The following is an 11251-nucleotide window of genomic DNA, read 5'->3' on the forward strand; positions in this document are numbered from 1 at the left end:
TCAATAAAGTATGACTATGACTAAATTGGCAATGTCCATGTTTGCAGATTTACTATGCTGGCACATTGCATCGAAGACCATCCAAAAATTTGATGGCGAAGGGGAATAAGATGTTTCTGAATCACTGAGTGAAGGTTGTCACACTCTTGTACCTCCTCCCTGTTGGTAGTAACGAGAAGTGGGCATACCCTAGATGGTGAGGATCTGAGTGATGGATGGCACTACCGTTTGAAGATGTCCTCAATGGTGGGAAGGGTTGTGCCCTGGAGACAACTGGTTGAATCTACAACCCTCTGCAGCCTCTTGTGATCCTGTGTATTGAAGCCTTTCTTTATAAGACTGTGATGCGACCAGTCAGAATACCCTCCACCATACATCTATAGAAAGTTACATGCATCTTTGGTGACATATTAAACCACCCCCCCCCCAAGCTCCTAATGAAAGATTGTGTCTCTAATTTCACACAGAATTTCCTTTTTGCTCTCGCAATGACATCCTGTAGGTTGTACCCCAAATTCTTGTAGAGCTCTGGATCACTGGTCTTGAACTAGTACTCAGCAGTCTGTGAATCTCCTGGCTGATCTACGGCTTCTGATTTGGGAAACCATTTAAAAGGGTTTGCGGATTTATTATGCTAGCACATTACATTGATGGATCAGCAGACTGTGTTGGATCTTAACACAGACTATTCATTGGATCAGCACATGGCTGCAGTGGATTAACACCACATCATCTACCTGAGTTGTCAAGTTCAAGGATCTTTGGATTTGTAAAGTAAGGTCCCTCTGTTCATCAATGTTCCCCGACCCTACCATTCATTGTGTCTGTCTTAGCTTTATTAATGGTTCTGAAATACATTACCTCACAATAATCTGAATTAAACTCCACCAGCCATTTATCAGCTCATTCACCAATACATTGATATTGAACTTATTGGTCATGCCTCATACATCCACATCAAACTTATTCACATACAATATGTTACAAGCTTGAGCACCTAGAGTCAAAGAGTCACAGAAAAGTACAGCAGAGAAGCAGGCCCTTTGGCCCATCTAGTCCACACTGCCTCCTCCCGTCCACCTGCACCCAGGGCCATGACCCTCCATGCCCCTTACTATCGACCTACCTATCCAAACTTCGCTTAAGTATTGAAATCAAGCTCGCTTGCACCACTTCCACTGGCAGCTCGTTCCACACTCTCACAACCCTCTGAGTGAAGGCATTTCCCCTCATGTTCTCCCTAAACTTTTCACGTGTCACCCTCAACCCATGACCTCCGGTTGCAGTCTAACCCAACCTCAGTGGATAAAGCCTGCTTGCATTTACCCTATCTAAATCCCTCATAATTTTGTATACCTCTCTCAGATGTTTTGTTTGTCTGCCCACTTTATGATCTCTTCCCGTGCTAGGGCTCAGGATAGACTGAGAGGTGATTCCAAAGTGATGGAAAGATGGTCCCAGATCTTGCTACAAATCTTTATCATTGGTAAGCAGCATGGCGCCATTGAGAGGTTTCGTTGAGGGCCTTTGTCTTGTGTATGTTGAGTGTTAGACTCACCCACTCATACACTTGGGTGAAAGAGCTGGTAGTGACTTGCAGGTCTGCCTCTGAATGCACACAAGCACGAATGTTATTTGCACACTGCAGGACAATCACTGAGGATGGGTTAGCTCACAGGATGTGCTTCAGCAGTACTGGAAACTGTGTTAGCACACTACTTCACACAGGACATTTATTGTATCAAAATAATGCTTTTCCAGAGCTAAGATCTCTAACTACTAATCATTACATGCATCCGCCAGGAATAAATAAGGGCTTCATACGCAAAGTGCTGGAGGAATTCAGCAGTCAGTCATCATCTATGGAGAGGAATATAGGCCTCTGCCTCAGGCGTTGAATCTTTATTCATTTCCATGGATGCTGCCTGGCTTGCTGAGTTCCTCCAGCATTTTGTGAGTGTTGCTCTGGATTTCCAGCATCTGCAGATACTCTAGTGTTGGTAAATACTGAGAAAGCTAAAGAAATTTGGCCTGTCCCCTAAAACCCTCACTAATTTTTATAGATGCACCGTAGAAAGCATTCTTCTAGGGTGCATCACAACCTGGTATGGAAGTTGTCCTGTCCAAGACCGGAAGAAGCTGCAGAAGATCGTGAACACAGCCCAGCACATCACACAAACCAATCTTCCGTCCTTGGACTCACTTTACACCGCACGCTGTCGGAGCAGTCCTGCCAGGATAATCACGGACACGACCCACCCAGCCAACACCACTTTTCGTCCCTCTTCCCTCCGGGAGAAGGCTCAGGAGCTTGAAGACTCGTACGGCCAGATTTGGAAACAGCTTCTTTCCAACTGTGATAAGACTGCTGAACGGATCCTGACCCGGATCTGGGCCGTACCCTCCAAATATCTGGACCTGCCTCTCGGTTTTTTTGCACTACCTTACTTTCCCTTTTCTATTTTCTATTTATGATTTATAATTTAAATTTTTAATATTTACTATCCATTTGTACTCTAGGGAGCGCAAAGCGCAGAATCAAATATCGCTGTGATGATTGTACACTCTAGTTTCAATTGTTTGGTGACAATAAAGTGTAAAGTATACAGTATAATGGCATAACGCAAGGCTCTCTGGCCTCCACCAGTCTCAGTCTGATTAGGAACTGTTAAAATGCTGGGGATGTGTAGAAGTTTAATAATGCTCATGTTTTGCACTTCACTGTATGTTTTAATGTATACGTAATAAATAAATCTGAATCTAATACAAAGGTGAGGGGTTATTGAGATCCAGATTCAAAGTCTAATCGGTCTGGGAGCAGGCTTGTAACATACAGCTGAAGGGTAAAAAGGGAAATGAAATTCCAGCCAGTTATTTTAAAATTGAAACATCCACCCAGTACAGAGTCAGGAAGGAAATAATATTACATGTACAAACAAGATTTTAACCATTCTGACGTCTCTGGAAGCCAGCACTATCAGCCCTGAGCAAGTAAGGGGATTCTACTCTACTGCATTGCCCAAGAATGCAGTCAATTAATTCCTGGATTAGTTATTGAGCATGTCTGTAATCAACAGAACTAATAGGAATTTTAACCCGATTCAAATAGACTTGTTTGGAAAGTTGTTAGTTTGCCTGCAACACAGGGGGTCAAATTATATGCTAATTTCATGCTAATTAGTGTTGTTAATTCCAAGCAAACCAACTATTTTGTAGGCAGAGATTTATTTGTGACGCCCTGTTACTGTTGGGAATCTGCAGAAACGTGCTCTAAAGTTTCTCTGGCTATCTGCACTTCCTGTTATCTTACTGTTCATCTGTCTTTCCCGTGCTCTTTTCTCTCCACAATGCATTGCCTTACACTTAGCAGAACTGGACTCCATTTTCCATTAATGTGCCAGCAGAAATTTCTCCTCAAGTTCTAAATGGCCATTTCAAAGTCAAAGTCAGGTTCATTGTCATCTGCACAAGTGCATGTGTGCACAGGTGCAATGAGAAACCTTCTTGCAGCAGAATCACAGACACATAACAACAGTGTTCACAAGAAAATCTGTACATAAATGTAAATCATACCCACCTTTTGTAAGAAAGAGCACAAATAGAAGTTATCATTAAAGAAGAAATAGTGAGGCATCTGGAAAGAAATGGATCCATCAGGCAGACACGACATGGATTCAGCAAAGGCAGATCCTGTTTGACAAACTTACTGGAGTTCTTTGAGGATATAACAAGCACAATGGATGTTACTTACTTGTATTTCCAGAAGGCGTTCGGTAAGGTGCCACATAAAAGACATCCATAAGATAAGGATGAATAGAGTTTCGGGTGATATATTAGCATGGATAGAGGATTGGTTAACTGATAGAAAGCAGAGAGTTGGGATACATGGCTGTTACTCTGGCTGGTAATTATTGGTGAGTGGGGTGCTGCAGGGGTTGGTGCTGGGCCCACAACTGTTCACAATATACATTAATGATCTGGATGAGGGGACCAAGTGTAGTGTACCTAAGTTTGCTGATGATACTAAGATGAGTGCAAAAGCAAATTGTGCAGAAGATATGGAGAGTCTGCAGAGAGATATAAATAGGTTAAGTGACTGGGCAAGGGTCTGGCAGATGGATTACGATGTTTGTAAATGCGAGGTCATCCACTTTGCAAGGGAAAATGAAAGAGCAGATTATTATTTAGATGGTAAAAATTGCAGCATGCTGCCTAGCAGAGGGACTTGCGAGTGCTTGAATCACAAAAGGTTGGTTTGCAGGGGCAGCAGGCAATCAAGAAGGCAAATGGGATGTTGGCCTTCATTGCTAGAGGGATTGAATTTAAGAGCAGGGAGGTTATGCTGCAACTGTACAGGGTACTGGTAAGGCCACAACTGGAGTATTTTGTGCAGTCCTGGTCTCCTTACTTGAGGAAGAATATACTGGCTTTAGAGGCAGTGCAGAGGTTCACCAGGTTGATTCCAGAGATGAGGACGTTAGACTATGAGGACAGATTGAGTCACCTGGGACTGTACTTGCTGGAATTCAGAAGAACAAGAGGAGATCTTATAGAAACATAAAATCAGGAAAGGGATAGATAAGATAGAGGCAGGAAAATTGTTTCCACTGGTAGGTGAGACTAGAAGTAGGGGACATAGCATCAAGATTCAGGGGAGTAGATTTAGGACGGAGATGAGGAGGAATTGCTTTTCCCAGAGAGTGGTGAATCTGTGGAATTCTCTGCCCAATGAAGCAGTGGAGGCTACCTCAGTAAATGTATTTTAGACAAGGTTGGATAGATTTTTGCATAGTAAGGGAATTAAGGGTAATGGGGAAAAGGCAGGTAGGTGGAGATGAGACCATGGTCAGATCAGCCGTGATCTTATTGAATGGCAGAGGAGACTCAAAGGGCCAGATGGCCTACTCCTGCTCCTACTCCTGCTCCTGTTTCCTATGTTCTTATGTAACCAGGGATGGGGGGGGGGGGACGGGTAGAGAGAGAGAGAGAGGAGGGGGGGAGAGAGAGACAGAGACAGAGAGAGAGAGAGATTCTGACAAGATTAATGCAATTTTTGACAAGAAATGTTGAAAGTCATCAAGCAACAGCTTGGAAAAAGTTTAATTCTATCCACCCAATGTATGTGATATGTAAAGAGGGGGATTTTAAATAGCTCCAATTGTTAAATAATAATAATAGGCTCTTCTGGTTTGGAAAAACCTGAATCTGATCCTTTGGTGTCGCTCCCCCTCTTTCCAGCCATATATAATCCAGTTGTTAACTTCCAGGATGCCAAATTGAAGCCAAATGGACAACTGCCTCAATCCATTTCAGTAGGCAGCTGGCTAAGTGGGACGTATATGAAGTGGACTACCAGAACCACAAAGCGTTTTCTTTGCTATCTGCTTAGTCATGGCACGGATCTTTCTCAGTCCCCTCTGAACTGTGGCCGAATAACTCCTCCCAGAGTTGCAAAGCAGATTCCACCTCTCACGGACAAGAGGAAGAAATCTATTTCCAAAGAACGTAAAGACCAGTGCTAATCTTCAGGCAGATCCACTCTCATCCTCACAACAGTTTTCCACTCAATGATCTGAGAGGAGGATCCACTCAGAGTCTGCCTGAAGTCATCACAGTTCCACATCTCTACTACACAATGGTGTGATCCCAACCTAGTGGTTCAACAACAGACCTTATCCCAGTGAATTGTAAACACAAAATATTCTGCAGATGCTGGGGTCAAAGAAACACTCACAACAAGTTGGAAGAACTCAACAGGTCGGGCAGCATCCGTGGAAAAGATGGTCGACGTTTCGGGCCGGAACCCTTCATCAGGACCCCTGGCAAAGGGTTCTGGCCCGAAACGTTGACCGATCTTTTCCACGGATGCTGCCCGACCTGCTGAGTTCCTCCAGTGTGTTGTGAGTGTTTCTTATCCCAGTGAGGACTGACATTAAGGAAGGTTTGATGGGTAACTGCTTTATTAGTATCACATGTGCTGAGATACCAGCGAAAATCTTGCACTTGCATGCCATCCAGACAAAGCATTCCATGTGTAAGTAGGCCAAGGTATTATAAAAGGGAAAGAAGAAATGGAATACAGAATACAGTGAGAGATGAAGTGCAGTGTGGACAGACAAATAAAATGCAAAGGCCGCGACAGGGTAGATTGAGGGATCAAGAGTTATCCTCATCAGCAAAGGCCTATTCAAGACTCTTACAACAGCGGATAGAAGCTGTCTTTGACCGTGATTGTGCATGTTCTCAGGCTTACATATCTGACAAAGTAAGAATATCAGGGTAGGAGCTGGGGTCCTTGATGCTGACTGCCTTCCCATGACAGTGAGTAGTATCAACAGAGTCCATGCAGGGAAGGCTAGTTTTTGTGATAAACTGAGCTGTGTCCACAGTTCTCTCCAGTTTCTTGTGGTCCTAAGCAAAGCAGATGCCATCTTAGCTGTTTTGTATCTGGGTAGGATTCTCTCAGTGGAGCAACTGGATGAGTTGTTGAGGGTCATTATGGAAATGCCAGATTTCCTTAGCTTTTTCAGGAAGTAGAGACACTATTGTGCTTAATTGTCCATGGCATCTACTCGGCTGGACAAGAACAAGTTGGTGATACTTACGCTTGGCAAACTGAAACTCTCAGCCATCTCCACCTGGGCACCACTGTTACAGATACATGTACTGTGCCTGGCTTCAATGACCAGCCCTTTTGTTTCACTGACATTGTTGTCATAACGCCACGTGACTAGGCCCTCCATCTCCTTCCTTGTTGTTGTTTAAATTCCGGCTCACTAATGGAGGTGTCATTTACAAACTTGCAGACAGACTTAGAGTATACCTGGCCACACAATCGTGAGGGTATATGGAGTAGAGCAGGGGCTGGAGGTGTGGCCTTGTGGAGGAGAATCAGAGAAAATTAGCTTTATTCAAAGTAATTTTAAAAATCTGAGTACATACATGTCACCACTTACAGCTCTGAGATCCTTCTCCCTGCGGGCATACTCAGCAAATCTATAGAATAGTGACTTTAAACAGGATCAACAAAAGAGCAAGAGCATAGAAGGCAACAAATCTTGCAAATGCAAAAATAAATAAAGAGCGATAAATGACAGGTGTATGAAGTAGCAAGGTAAAAAGTCCGTAAAGTGAGATCATTGGCTGTGGGAACATCTCAATAGATGAGTCTAGGTATCCTGTTATGCTCAAGAGCCTGATGGTCGAGAGATAGTAACTGTTCTTGAACCTGGTGGTGTGAGTCCTGGGGCACTTGTAACTTCTACCTGATGGCAGCGGCAAGAAAAGAGCGTGGCCTGGACGGTGAGGATCTTTGATGATGGATGCTGCTTTCCTACAACAGTGTTTCATGTAGATTGCTCAATCGAAATGTACAATGCGCCATTTGTGTCAATGACCAACACAGTTTGAGGATGTGCTGGGGGCAGCCTGCAAGTGTCACCATACTTCCACCGCCAATACAGCATGGCCATGTCCTACTAACCCTAACCTGTATATTTTTGGAATGTGGAGGAAACTGGAGCACCCTGGGAAAACCCCCATGGTCACAGGGAGAATGTACAAAACTCCTGACAGACAGCAGTGAGAACTGAACTCTGATTGCTGATCACTGGACCTGTAAGGCATTACATTAACCACTGCACTACCATGCTGCATACAAAGTAGAGCTGCTGCTGCCTAGCCATACTGAGTTGATCTGTTGTTCAGGAAGTTAAGGCTCCACTTGTGGGGGTGGGGGTTGTGGGTGTGCAAGTTGATGGTTAACAAGGCATATGATGTGTTGGCCTTCATTAGGCGGGGGGTTGAGTTCAAGAGCCACGAGGTAAAGTTGCAGCTCTATAGAACTCTGGTTAGACCACACTTGGAGTATTGTCTTCAGTTCTGGTAACCTCATTATAGGAAGGATATGGAATACTTGAAGAGGGTGCAGAGGAGATTTACCATGATGTTGCCAACATTAGGAAGCATGTCTTGTGATGATAGGTTGAGTGAGTTAGGGCTTTTCCCTTTGAGAGGAAGATCGGATGTGGCTTGATAGAGGTGTACAAGATGATAGAGGCATCGATCAAGTGGATAGCCAGAAACATTTTCCAAAGGCAGAAGTGCAAGTGAGCATAACTTTAAGGAGTTGGATGGAAAGTATAGGAGGATATCAAAGGTAGCTTTTTTTTATACAGAGTAAGTGGTAAATGTGTGGAATGCAGAGCCAGGGGTGGTGGTCAATGCAGATGCATTAAGGACATGCAAGAGACGTTTAGGTAGGCACAGGGATGACAGAGAAATGGAGGGCTATGTGGAAGTCAGTGGGGGTGGGGGGTTAGATTGTTCTTAATGAACAAAAACAAATCGATCAAATAGCCGGGATTCCCTTTGTTTATTCGGGACACTCTGCCACTTAGTTGGGGCAGGAGAATGCTGCCGAACAGTTTCTAACTAACGTCAGTTGTGCGGCTGTTCACTTTGAGCAAACAGTTTTTAAATAACTTCACTTGCATGTTTGTGTTGAAAAAGCAGGGATTTTGTCACCAATCGTTGATGAGTAATAAATTCAAAAATGTTTTGCTCACTGCAGTTTCAAGCATTCAGGCCTGGAGATGCCAGAAGTGGCTGATAGTGAAAATGATACGATTTCACTGCTTCAGCAAGTTAGGAACTATGAGGAACTTGAAGGTATCAACAGTCATCTTGAATGTTACAATGAAAACGATGATTTGGAAGTTGCAATCATCAAAAGCTTTGTTTGAAGGCACTATCTACACTTGGTGTTTGTGCTGATTTTGTTCATTTACAATCAATAAAAAGAACACCTCAGCCATGAATTCCTCCATTGGTGGCTATTAGGAATGAATACACAGATTTATAGCAAACACGAGAAAATCTGCAGATGCCGCAATTCCAAGACAAAACACACAAAATGCTGCAGGGACTCAGCAGGTCAGGCAGCATCGATGGAAATGAATAAACAGTTGACATTTTGGTACTGATGAAGGGTCTAGGCTTAAACGTTGACTGTTTATTCATTTCCATAGATGCTGCCTGACCTGCTGGGTTCCTCCAGCATTTTGTGTGTTTTACACAGACTTATAGTACTGTAGTAGTATTGGTAGTGTTTAATTTATTCTGTAATTCACTTAAATACATAACATGTTACTCAGTTAAACGTTAGCTTGTCATTTTTTATTCTTCTTAACTGTTTGCATGAAACTTTGCTAATTGGGGCAGCTGCTTAACTGGGCCAAAATGCTCTGTCCCGATGTGCCCCAATTAACTGGAATCCACTGTACTGATTGATGGTTAATATTACATAAATGCAGGGGAGATCTTCCACAAGTGGCAAGAAGAGGTTCTGTTTGGGCAGACTAGCCAATAATATAAAGCAGGACACCAAACATTTTTTCAGTTATATAGAGAGTAAAAGGGAGGTGAGAGTTGATATTGGACCACTGAGAAATGATGCTGGTGACGTAGTAGTGGGGGACAAAGAAATGGCAGATGAACCTAATGGGTACTTTGCATCTGTTGTCACTACCAGTGTACCAGAGGTCTGTGAGTGTCAGGGAGCAGGAGTGAGTACCATTGTCTTTACAAAGGAAAAAGTGCTAGGCAAAATCAAAGGCCTTAAGGTGGTTAATTCACCTGGAACAGATGGACTACATCCCAGAGTCCTGAGAGAGATTGCGAAGAGATGAGGTATGCATTGGTCATGATCTTTCAAGAATCACTTGATTCTGGCATGGCCCCGGAGGGCTGGAAGATTGCAAATGTCACTTCACTCTTTAAGAAGGGAAGAAGGCAAAATAAAGTAAATTATAGGCCAGTTAGCCTAACCTCAGTGGTTGGGAAAGTGTTGGAGTCTATTATTAAGGATGAGGTTTTGTGGTACTTGGAGATTAATAATAAAAATAAGTTGGCATGGTTTCTGTGAAGGGAAGTCTTGCCTGACAAATCTGTTAGAGTTCTTTGAGGAAGTAACAAACAGGCTGGACAAAGGAGAGGCAGTGGATGTCATTTACTTGGATTTTCAGGAGGCATTTGATAAGGTGCCACACATGAGGCTGCTTAACATGATAAAATTCTATGGTGTTACAGGAAAGATATAGGCATAGGTAGTGGAATAGGAATAAAAGGGGCCTTTTCTGGATGGGTGCCTGTGACTAGTGGTGTTCCTCAGGGGTCAGTAGTGGGACCGCTGCTTTTCACATTGTTTGTCAATGATTTACATAATGGAATTGATGGCTTTGTGGCAAAGTTTGTGTATGATATTGAGGAAGCAATGAAATTGCAGCAAGACGTTGACAAATTGGAAGAATGGGCGAAAAAGTGGCAGATGGAATACAGTGTTGGGAAATGTATGATAAAGCATTTTGGTAAAAGGAACAATAGTGCGGACTGTTATCTAAATTGGGAGAAGGTTCAAATATCAGAGGTGTGCAGAGATTTAGGAGTCCTCGCGCAAGACTCCCAGAAGGAAATTTACAGGTTGAGTCTGTGATAAAGAAGGCAAATGCAATGTTGGCATTTATTTCAGGGGGAATAGAATTTAAAATCAAGGAGATGATGCTGAAGCTTTATAAGACACCAGTCTGGCCGCACTTGGAGTAATGTCAACAGTTTTGGGCCCTGTATCTCAGAAAGGATGATTCCGGGAATGAAGTGGTTAACATATGAGGAGCGTTTGGCAGCTTTGAGCCAGTGCTCACTGGAATTTAGAAGAATTGGGGAGGGGGAGAGGAGGATCTCATTGAAGCCTACCGGAGAAGACTAGATAGGGTGGATGTGGAGAGGATGTTTCCTATGGTGGGGTTATCCAGAACTAGAGGGCTCAGCCTCAAAATTGAGGGGCGACCCTTTAGAACAGAGATTGAGAGAATTTTTTTGTAGCCAGTGAGTAGTAATTTTGAGGAATGCTCTTCCACAGACTGCTGTGGAGGGCAAGGCCGTGGGTATATTTAAGGCATAAGTTGATAGTTCCCTGATTGGTCAGGGCATCAAAGGATATGGCGAGAAGGCAGGTGTACGGGGTTGAGTGGGATCCGGGATCACCCACGATGGAATGGCAGAGCAGACTCGATGGGCTGAATGGCCTAATTCTGCTCCTATCTCTTATGGTCTCACGAACCTCTAGCTTCTTGATAACTCGGCAACTCTTTCGCATGGTAGCGTCAAAGTCTGCATCTGATGATCAGGAATTTGGAAAGGAACGTAAACTAACAGCTCTGAATCAAGTGAGGCGCGGCTTGACGCCAGATAT

The sequence above is a fragment of the Mobula hypostoma genome, chromosome 8 (assembly GCF_963921235.1).
Source record: "Mobula hypostoma chromosome 8, sMobHyp1.1, whole genome shotgun sequence".
Lineage (NCBI taxonomy): Eukaryota > Metazoa > Chordata > Chondrichthyes > Myliobatiformes > Myliobatidae > Mobula > Mobula hypostoma.